Below are 12,474 nucleotides of genomic sequence, written 5' to 3' on the forward strand. Positions count from 1 at the left end.
CAATGACATACGAGTAGTCAATCAATATTTCAATGGAAGCAATTGACCAAATTAATGACAACCCCTGCTGGAAATTCATCACCATGTTAATAGGACTGTTAAGCCTATAAAACATAATAGCCTGACAAAAATGAAGAAAAAATATATTTAAATTAATCGATTTAATTTGTATTACATTAAATGTAAATGACTTAAGTTCTGGCCTTGCACTTGTTTTAGTAAAAGTTTAAATAAATATATATATATTATTGCAGCCATTTAATTATTAGTACAGAATAAAGAGTATAGACATTAAAAAAATAAATATATATTCAGACTTAAAATCAAACGACAAATCATATCGCATAATTAATAAGCTGATTTGTATAAATAGTTATTACGGTTGCTCAAATATAGTAATCAAAACAATGATAGCAATCCAACATAATTATTATAAATTTAGCTTTTTCTAAAGGACCTTTCGAATAACGTTAATTAATAATTAATAGCGGCAAAAGTCAAAGTGTAGCTACACAAGTCACGGCCACAAATTGATAAACTTCTGCACCCTTCACTGCCTGTGCAACTATAACTTTGTTGTCAACAATAAATAACACATGAATTCATTTAATAGCACAATAATGCTGAGTAATTGTTTTTTATTATTAAGCGGGTCAGCTCTGAAAAGTAATTAATTATGTTACGCTCTTATTACAATAAATAAATGTAACATCAATAAACATAAAAAAAAAAAATAAAAAAAAACGAAATTAACCACTTGTGCACTTCATTACAATGCCATTATTTTTATGATTTTATGCCAGACGATGACAAAATAATATTATAATATAAAAAACAAATAGACCAAAAAAGAAATGCGCAGCAAAGTCAAGGAAGCAAACAAACTCCTGCGCGCTCCATTCGCATGTCAACGGCAGCGGCAGGAGCAAAAAGTTCCCATTGCTGTCTAACTTTGATATTTAATGGTTAAATTGTATATTATTGGTGAAATGGGGGCGATTTTATTAGAGCTGTCAGTAGAGTTCATAGTCGACTTATTTATGCGTTCGATGACAGCCGATTCGCTCCCACCCTCGGCGAGCTGCGTCCCTGACGTGACAGCAATTTTCATTTAATTAGTTAAGCGAAATCATTTATTTTTGTCACATGAACTTTGTATATACATACATTCCTCAGTTATGTACAATCTATTAGCATTTCGTTAGGTCATTGTTCGTGTACATATATTTGTATATACATATGTATATATATAGGCTTATATTTCACTCAACTTAAGTCAAGCTACATGACAGCTGGAACGAGGCAAAGTTACTTTTTTTCAATTTAATATCACTTAATTATTATCGCAGTTGACGTTGTTGTTGTTGTTTTCGTTGGGTTTGTTGCTATTATGACAGGGCACTTTGCGTTGTCATTGTCACTGTCTCACTGTCACGGCCAAGGACTCGTGTTGGCTAATGTGTCTATGATGTCTGCTGTTATTGCAGGGGGTTTCCCCAATAATGATGCTTTTTATGATTTTTATGACATCGCAGCCAGGCAATAAATTTAGCACAGGAGCTGTATATTGGCAACACATTCTTGCCAAATCGACTTGAATGGCTTTTTTGCCAGGCTTAGCCAGAGACGCCTCGCCCTCGCCATCGCCCTCGCACTCGCCCTCGCACTCGCACTCGTGCCCCAAAACAAATGCCAAAGTAATCAGCTTGCTGTGTGCAAAAAGTCAGAAAGCAGCTTGGCACCATGTGGCAGCTTTAAATTCCTACAGTCAGCACATTTGTACATAAAGAACAGCGGCGGACACAGAGACTGCAGGCGCCCCGACAAAACCCACACACTCGAAACAACTTAACTCTTGAACACATGCCGCCAGCAGGCACATGGAAGAGAAACTTTTGTCACGACGACGACGGCGACGACGGCACAGACGGACGGATAGCAACAATGAAGACGACGACAGAAACTTGCACTCGACACACACACACACACACACACACTCGAGCACTCACACACACACAGATGCACACAAACTGACGCCCAAAAGTCCAGGGAACATTTAACACAATGGGCACCAAAGAGAAAGCCATTAGCTCGGAAAGTGGTTAAACAATATGAGAGCTACAGGAGACAACAGAGCTACAAATGTGAAATAGATTCCAAATTAAATTTAAATATAAATGTCGCAAACTGTGCGGCATTCGAAAATAATTAAATATAACAGCTGTTTTGCCTAATGTTCTGTATTCAGCTCTGACATTTAGCACAGTATTCATTAACTAAAAACTTTTGAACTGATTATGCATTGCACTTCAGATGCAAATGCGACTCAATTTTTAGCTGAATTGAAATGAGCATTTCAAGAGTTGATTAGGTGATTGAAGAGATTTTTAAATACGCATTTTAAGAGTTTATTTTGAAAGTAAATAAAATTTTATAATAAGAGTTGAATATATATTAAATTTAATATATTATTCTAACAGTGCATATTAACATACAGCTCAAAATAGTTTATAATTATAAAATTTGAATATATTTGAAAATACATTCGGCTTTGATATTCATACATGAGAGCAATATATAGAAAATTGAAATAGGTAAACAAATTTAATTTTTGTTTAATTCAATATTTACGAAAAAATGTTTATCAACAGATTCGATAGCTAGCATCCACAGTGGCATGTGCTTTATCAATGCTGTGTAATTAGCCGTATTACATTTTTGGCATAGAAATACACAAAGAATAGCCAAAAAACTTTTGTTTTGTGCGCTCTGTGGCTGTCAGAGCATTTCACAAGTTGTCAAATTTTGGGTTGCAGCCATGCCCAGTCTGCTGCAGCCCATCATCTCCACCCGCCCCGTCCACCAACCTGGCCCCAGTCACACTTACCAACTTACCACAAGCTGCCACAGTACGTAGCTCAGTTTGTCGGTCTGTTGGTTGGCTGGCATTCGTTGCTGATGCTGATGCTGATGCTGGTGGTGGTGGTGGTGGAGTCGGAGCTGGCAGATGGTCAGCAGTCGACTGCCCATTTACAACCCACTCGAAACATTTGTGCTACGTGACTGGTCACACTGGGTTCTTTGGGGTAGAAGGTAAATATCACTCTGGGGGCATTGCGTGACGTGGCCCACAAACAAACCAAATCGCATCGAAATGTACAATTTGTGAGTCCGAAATTGATTTGTCTTAATTTGTGCACATTTTAAATTGACTAAGCACACAATGTATAGAGATACAAATAGAAATGCATGTATGTATATATCAATATGTGCTGATATTTTGCTATAAACACAAATAGTTTTATTTCGCCTGCTTCATCCCTGGGGCCAATTTAGGGCTAAAGCTGCTTTTAAAATATTTACACAGCACGCAAAACTATGCGGCACACATATTGCTCATTATATATGGTAAATAAGATACATGTGGCGGCTGTGGAGCACACGCACGCACACTTCTGCATGCGTGTGTGTGTGTGTATTTAGGCAATATGGTAAATATGCATAGTTAAGCTTGTTATTTGTATTAATGATGGTAAAATGCGCAAAAACTAATATAAAACTTCTTTAATATGAAACGTCAAAACTACTTAAAAAGTTTGACATGCTCAAACGTGGCTGAGGTGCGCCACAGCCTAAAGCAGACGGCAACAGCAAATGGCAACAGCAAATGGGTGCATGGCAGCGGCAATTGTGAATGAGTTGGGAAAGCTAAAGCAAATACCCAACAACAAGCAAATCCCTTGATGAGTTATTAAATCATTTTAAGCCACTTACAACTAAAAACAAATTGAAATATCACGCAATACCTTAGAGAACGGAGCGCAGAACGCGGCCCACGCGACTTTGCTGGGTGTTATTGCTGTAGTTGTTGTTGCTGTTGTTGTTGTAGTAGTTGTTGTTGCTGCTTGTAGCAGACCAAACGTAACAACTTAATAACGTACTAAGCCTTAAACACACAAATATGAATAGCAAGCAAGTTGCCGGTGAAATTCCACTCTTGGCAGCGTTCGCATTTTTGGTCTCACCTCAGTCAGCAGCCAGCCAGACAAGTGCGCGAGTGGAGTGGTGAGCGAGAGAAAGAGACAGCAACCGTAAGAGAGAGAAAGAGAGAGGGGGACGAGCTAGAGCGCTGCTTAGTTGCTGCCCCCAAAACGCTAATAACTTTTAAGCTGCGCCCCAAAAAAGTTTTTTGCTGCCTGCTGCCTGCTGCCTGCTGGTTGCTGCTTGCTGCCTTTAGCTAGCTTCAGCCAACTGGCGGCCCACCTTTTGGCTGCTCTGGTGCTCTGCTGATCCTTCGTGCCTGACGACGCAACTTCCGCTTTTACCCCATTCAGCTTAATTTGGGAGCGCGCTGGGAGTTTTGGTTGGCCAACGATGCCTGTTGAAAACCTGCTCAATAGTTGGCATACATTCTCCAATTGCCTACATGTGTATACACGCACCCGCTTCCAGTGCGTCATGCCACTCCTCTATTTGTATATGTATATATATGTGTGTGTGTGTGGGTGGGTGTTGAGCAACTTGATTCGAAGCCTAAAAGTCAGTCAGCAAAATCAGCGACGCATAGCACAAGCGGCAGACGACAGGAAGCGACGTGTTTGCAGCGCAAGCAAAACTTTTCATTTAACTTCTATTGGGTGGTTGACCCCCAGGCACGCAGAAACCAAACCCACCCACCCAGCTCCACAGCCACACCACCCCCGCAAACTACCAGCATTAATATTGTTTTGTGTGCGAAAAAGCAGCCAAAATTACGACACTTGAGTGTGTTAAAAGTTGAGCGCATTGCTCGCTCGCTCGCTCGCCTGCCCCACAAATCGAAAAGTAAAAGAAAGAAGGAAAGAGCAAAGAAAAGTGAAAAGTGGCAGAAAGTTGTAGAGAGAGAGCACGCAAAACAGCAAAAGACAGCGAAAAACTTGGCAAAGACAGGCGACGGTGTCGAAAGACATCCTGCTTGCCAGTCTTATGCAGAGAGAGAAAGACACTCACACACACATACACAGGGAGAGAGAGGAGTCATATCTTCTCACATGCCATGGAGCCTGAGCTGCTTTGGTTCGGTTCCGTTTGCTCGTGGTTGTTGCTTTCGCTACTTTTGCCAGTTTACACGCACCGCTGGGAATCCACAGTGGAAAAAGGCGAAAAAGTTACCATGATCCATTAACGTTAATTGTTTGGCGGCGCTGGCGGCAGGCGGGGTGAAACAACTTGCCTGGGATTTGCACGACACGCAGCCTGCAGCTACGGCAGCAACACTCAGCCACAGCCACAGCTCTGCTTCGGCTTCTGCTCCTGCTCCTGCTCCGGCTACGGCTGCGGCAACAACAAAACAATGAACCGCCGCCGCCCAGCTGACGCTCTGATAAGGTGTGTATTACAATGACAGCGTGAAAGTTTTTCGGCAGCGGCACGCCCCCAAAGAACGCCCTACACTCAGAGAGTTGAGTGCAGACAATAGTCAGCAGACTGCGAGGCACGACACGAATTCATACATACATACCTACACATATACATACACATATATATATGTAGTTTACTAAATTCAATTAGAGCTGCTCAAATTGGCATGCGCACACCTGTCATTGGGCCTTGATAATGATGCATGTGGTTCCACAGGCAACGCCACGAAAAAAACTTTTGTGGCAGCAACTTTGTCCTGCATTGTCGCTCTGCTTTGTTGCCGGGCAAAACTTACGCTAATTTTTAAGTCAAACTCCCCGACACTTTGCCATGCGATTTTTAAGTAATTGAATCCCCGAACACACACACAGCCGCACTCACACTCACACAGACACACACACACACACACACACACGAAGAGCAACTAAATCAATTAAAGTTATTCAAGCAAAATGAAACTTCCGCCCACAGTAAGAGTCAGAGCCGAGGGCGCCATATAATAAAATTAAATGATATAAAAATAAAAGTGGTATTCAAGTTAAAGTTGTTGCTGAGGGGCCAAACGGCTTTTCACACTTGTTAATCACATTTTCGCGTCTTAAGTAAATAGCAGTCGACGCCCGCAGGCTCAACGTATTGTAATTAAGCGGCTTAGACGCGAGAACAAAAGCATTGCCTGCTTTTAGGCGCAGCCTCCAGCCATTCCCTAACCAAGGTCGAGCTCATTGTCGTCGGTCGGCTGTGGCGCCTTCAGAGGGCAGTTTATCGAATTAAAAAAAAAATACAAAAAAAAAACAACAACAAGAAAAAGCAAGTCATGAGCACGAGCGGGGGGAGCTCACACTTCATTGTGCGCTGGGGAGGCGCACAATAAAACTGAAGTAGCTGAAGAGAATGTTACACGCCCCCACCGGGTACTCAGCATACATATACACATATATACATGTATATGTATATATAGTATATATATGTATATGCTTGCTGGTGCGAATGGGCAGTCATGTGCACCGCCACAGCCCCAACAAAAGTTGGCATAATTATTTCATTAACACTTAACAAGTGGCCCAGCCAGAGCAGAGCCCCGAAGTCCAACAAACTCTGGCAGCGGCACGCAAAAACTTTCACATTACGCATTTGTGTGCAATTTTCAAATTAACAATTGTTAATTTTTTCTTCTTTTTTTCTCATTTCTTTTCTTTCCTTAACACACAAAAAGATGAAAATTGTTACTTGACCATTTGCCTTTTTAAAAATACATTTTTCTTTTTGGTTTCTTTCTTCTTCGGTTGTGTTTGTTCGTTTTTCGTTTTTTAATTTCTGTTTGCCTCCTGCCGCTGGACTTTTCGAGTTTTTCGTTAATTTTTTTCTACCAACTTTTTATTGCGTGTTTAGCATAATTTTTTAATAATTACATTTTTGTGTGTTTGGCCACAGAAAATGAAAAGCGAAGGGAAGAGAAGAGAGTGCAGCGCGGGGCAATTGCCTTTGTGCCCGGTCCAGTCGTTAGCGGTACGCAAAAGTTTAACAAAGTTTATTTGCATTACTGACAAACTGTTTAATTAGGGATTTTCTCTAGATTTTCAGCATAGCAAACATTCGTTTTGTCTCGATCTGTTCACTCAAACTTCCAGCCACAAATACAATTAAAGAACAAAAATGATAAAGAATGCCCACACAATCCAAACGCTGACGAATTGAACAAATCCGACTTGGCGATACCCTGACTGATCTTAAGTATACTTCACAATTTGTGAAAGTAAATAAAATTCGAGTTAAAAGAAATAATAATAATAATTAAAAACAAAAATTTGTTTACGATTTAAGTCTATATAATTAAAAGGGAAATATTTATAGATTTCATTATTTTTGGGGACCTAGATCAACTCAGGCCCACATCAAGCTTATATGTATACAATCTTTAAGACAGCCTAAGGCCATGCCTCTTTCTGCCTGTTTGACACATATCAGCAAATGCAATCCTGTTCCAATTTCGCATTTTCGATGGGTTCGGGGCATACAAATATTTATTTAATTTTCAAAAGGAAAAAGTTTTGTCATAAACAATTTGCTTTCAAGTCGACAAAATACAAAAAAGCATTGCAACAGATATTTTCTGAGCAACTACGCAAATTGCATTCATAGCAATTGAAATCAATGCGATATAGCAAATGCAGCTACAATATGCATGCCCAGTGGCTAAACGGCATTCGCAATGAACTAAATAAGCTTTTGGCGCAGTTTGCAAAAATATGATGGAGTGAAACTTAATTTCTGTATTTGTTCGGGCATGAACATGGAAATAAATTGACGGTTGAGTCTGTGCAGGCTTACAGGGACAGTCTCAGATAGACGCACACGCACACATAGATAGACGGACGGGCATTCAATTTGATAACAGCTGACGGTCAATCAAGCGCTGCGTTACCAATTCAGGCATCCGGCAGTGGGCAGGCAAGTCAAGCTGCCATTGGTTCCCATCCATGTAATTGTTAATTACTGAACCAAAATTGTTATAGCCCTCACCCACCCATGCCTTAGGTTGACCAGGCACACGCACGCTGTCCAAATACTTGAAGATTGGTTTATTCAGGTCCGATCGCAGCTGCTGCCAGTGGCCTGTGCATATTTATGCTTGTGCTTTCTGTAACTCATCCTGTTGCTGTTGCTGGCAGACGCTGATTTGGTCGGCACACGCACAGCTAAGGAACGATGCCACAGACGAGCCCGTCAACGCCAAAACAACTACGTCATGCCGCTTGATATTCGACGTTGAGAGCTGAAGCTGCTTATGCTGCTCCTCCTGCTGCTGCTGCTGCTGCTGCTGCTTCTTCTTCTCCTGCTAGTGCTAGCCCACTCCAGGCAAGCAGAGCCAGGCAACTCAACCAGAATGAGCCACGTCAAGTGAGTTCACAATTTTGCGTGCTACCATTTTTCTTTTACTCCTGCCAGCAGCTTCGCTTTCTCTTTGCCACAGATAATCCTTGGCATGCAACGCCTTTATCCTGTTAGACTTGTGTTCTCCTTTGCTCCACGCTCCACGCTGTACGCTGTATACTGTACACTGTACATTGCTGTTCATTTCAGCTTTAACGTTCAGTTGCTTTGTTTCTTCAAATACCCTAAAAAATGATTCATTGCCTCCAATGGAGCTTACCGCATATCTTTGCAAGTCTATTGTGCAACATGGCTTATTGGGCAATCGATGCGTAATCCGCTCGAGACTACAGGGTATCTTAGAGTCATGCATACTGCGTAAGCACTCTTGCTTACTTGGTTTACTTTTTCCTTTTTGTTTCGCCCGCTGATTTCGCTACTTAATTTTTTCGCCCTTTTCTTTTTTGTTTTTTTGCCTGCCCTCCATTGCTGCTGTATCTGTATCTGTTTCTGTTTCTGGCTCTGTATTTGTATCTCTGTGTGTGTGTGTATCGCGTCGCTTCCGTTCTTGCTGCGCTGATTGGGCGTATTTTGTTATTTTCATGTTGGTGCAACGTCGCGTTGTCTGAATCTGCTGTCAGTCAAGCCAAGTCAGAAGACGTCCAGCCATTCGCATGCTCGTTTCCTTTTGCTCCTTTTTCGTCTTTGGCTCCTCGTTTTTGCTGTTGTTGTCTTTCCACCACGTAATTAAAACTTGAAACGCATATGAATTAGAAAAAAGTACGGCAATACGCGACCCGGAACAAACCCGTTTTATGCCACTGGCCACCACCAGACGGCGATGCCATCTAACATCGTTAACATTGCTGATTAAGTTTCTTGTCCTGTGTCACTCAACGTGATTTGAAATAAAAATTCTACCAGACCAAAGCAAAGCCCGCAGGCTAAAACAGGCAAGCATTAACCCGCTGCTGCTGCTGCACCAGCTGCTTTTATATATTTTTCTATTTATTTTATTATCTCTCTGTTGGCCTTTATTTAAACATCTGCCTTAGTCCTACATCTGCTGGCTGCCTATCTGGCTAACGACCAGGTCTACGCCAGCCGAGAATATGCTAATCGTAGCCAATAAAACCCTCAATTCTCCGACGACAATTTGCTGCCTCTGCTGGGACATTCTTCAACTCCCGCGACGCACTCCGCTGCTGCTTCCAGCTCAAAGTCTCAACTGGAGTCAAGGAATATCTAATGTGTGAGACGCGCAAAGGCATAGGCGTGCATATGTTTATGTGGCATCCCGGTAGGAGTGGCATTTAAACTAATTAATGCGTTTTATATTTACTTAAGTGATAGTTGGATTTATTTAACGCTAAATACTTTATCGCATATTTGCATTAAACTCTAATAAATTAGCCAAAAAAGCCAAATGGCTGTGGGTAGAAGGAACCAGGATTGGCTAAACGCCGTCTGCCGAAGGCAACGCGACGCCTGCTGTATCCGAAAGGTAATCTGCCGCCTCCAAATCGTCGGCCACCTCCGCCAGCAAACCGAGCACCGCCGAAACGTCCAAAACGTCCGATGTTGCCTAACTGCCTGGCCAAGCGCAAAGCCGGCATCTCCTGCTGATCCGCTGCCTGATTTACATCCGCCAACAACAGTTGCTTCATTTCCGCTGCTGGAGCAGCAGCAGCAGCAGCGCCCACTGCCAGCACGGGCAGCAGAGCACTCAGCACTATTAGATATAAATGAATAACACGCATTGCACCCTCGCTATAGGGCACCGACTCTCTGCAATACTGAAATGTAACAAGCACTCGACTCGACTCTTTATATATGTATAGATGGGGCTGCTGCTGGTGCTTGGCATGCCTGTTAATTCTTAACGAGCCGCTGACCCTTTCGAGCAATTAAATTTCCTGAGCATTATCAAATGGCCAAGAAAAATCCCCTTAAAGTGCCGCCAGCGCGTACTGAGTACTGAGCCCAACTGCTTCTTTAACTGCTTTGCTGTTGTTTGTTCGCTTCGTGGCAGAATGAACCTGAGCTCCCGAGCTCAGTGGATGGCTAATTATGTCGTCGAAGCACAACAATGCCAAGCCAAGTACATAGACCACTAATCCAATTATACGTATACGCAATTTCATCGTCAGCATTATGCCGATTCTAATGCTCATTAAGAGATTTCGTGTGCACACTTCACATGTAAGTTGCTTACAATTTGGAAAGCCAATGCCTCGAGTGCCCCCTCCCCTCCTCCATTCCTCATTCCCACCCCACCCAACTCTAACGCAAATGATACATGCTTACAAACAGGCGTACTCGTATTTATAAGCCATAAATAACGTGTAAACAAAGAGATGCCATAACAAGCATACGCCCTGTGGGCAACTGCCAAGCGGATCCCACTTCTGCTGCTGCCACAACAATGGCAGCTATATAGCTATATAGCGGCAAACAGAAACAGCATCGCGGCCAAATTATAAGCCTATAAAAGGCAATAAAAAACTTTGCGATATCAAATTACAACGCCCTCATAAAGTTATAAAAGTTTCAAGCGTATCCAACAGCACGTTTCGGCACCGCAGCCATCTCGCCCTGCCTTATCCCCTTTGCCATTGCCTTTGCCGTTGCCGAAATCGATTCCAGTTTCGAAAGAGGCCTAATATTTTCAATAACAAATCAATCAGCTGCTGCTGTGGCTGCTTCTGCTTCTGCTCCTGCTTTTACTCCTCCTGCTGCTACAGCTTCTATCGGACAACAAGGATAATCAGTTAGCATGGCTTTTGCCAGCTGCGAGCTGGGCTCGATGCGAGCATGGCCCATCATCAAGGTGGTGTAGATTTATTGAGACACGCCCCTGATAAGATGCTACGCAGGGCAAGTGAAGTCAAGTCAAGCCGCATTCATGCTCCAACGCCCATGGCCAGCTATTTACATATAGAGTCTTGTTTGCTATCAACTTTTAATGTCGCTCCAGAATGTATAAACAATTTTTTCCGTTACATCCTTTTTAACTGTATATCAAACATTTATTCTTTGCGAAAACTTTCGGAAAATGTTTGCCGTAGCTGCGTAGCATCGCAGCGGCATCTGTAGGGGTAAGGGCAAGGGTAAGCAGGGTAAGGGTATGCAATGAAATGCCTGCCCTCAGTAGCTCCAGCCTCAATATAAAGACATTTTTCCTTTATGCCAGGGCACAGCGCACATAGAGTTTTGAGCAAAACTTTTATAAATTGCGGGTGGGGGCGTGCTTAAGTATGTGTGTGCGTCGGCGTGTGTGTGTGTGTGCGTAGCGACCACGCTAAGGTCAAGGGATAACAAAAGGCGTAAATTTAAAGCCGAGTTAATTTTTTAACAATAAAATCCGCTTGTCAAAAGCCAAATTTAACAGCAATCATTTAATCTTTATCGACGGACGTCAAACGGTGGCAATTTAAGAGAGTAAAGCGTTCCCGATAAGGAGCAATCCATTTATTTGTTATATCAATAGCGGCAGTTTATATACATTACATATATGTGTATGCACAAAAGGTACTTAAAAGGCTTTGATTACAAATATGTTTTGAGCTAAGCCATAAATGAACTCTATAATTAAGAAGACTAAGCTAAGCCGAAACTAAACTTTAAGTCGAACCGAAATTTAATTTAGTAATTTTCATTGGCCAACTACGGGCAATCTGAGCACGGCTTCTGTGCCAAACTCGAATAGCAATAGAAAGTTTGAGGCTGCCCTCACAGGATCTCAGCTTCATGGCCAAACCAATTTATATGAATTCACCAACAGTCTAGCTAAACGATAGCCGGGGCCATAAAACTAGAAGTGGTTTGGCTCAGGCTTGGGCCTGGGCTCGTGCTCGGGCTCGGGCTCGGGCTACCCGAACTTTTGCCCGGCCATAAGCGCTGCAGTAACTCCCAAATGAAATGTATACTCCGAGTCGAGCATTTTATATTAACTGTCTGGCTAAGCGTGAACAACAACGGCAACAACAGCAATCGCTTGCCCTATAATAATAACGGAAACTTATTAGGCAACTAGACAAGTCCAGTTAAGTTGCCCCCATACGCAATACACGCAGGGCAGCTGGTCAAGTGGCTACGAGACAGAAATTCAAATGTGTAAGCTGCGAAACTTCTACGAAAGTAATTACTTTCCAGAACTTAATACCAAAATATCAATTAAAGTTGCATTTTAAATACCTG

Source organism: Drosophila arizonae, chromosome 2 (genome assembly GCF_054131065.1).
Source record: "Drosophila arizonae isolate 15081-1271.41 chromosome 2, UAZ_ARI_1.0, whole genome shotgun sequence".
In the NCBI taxonomy this organism is placed as follows: Eukaryota; Metazoa; Arthropoda; class Insecta; order Diptera; family Drosophilidae; genus Drosophila; species Drosophila arizonae.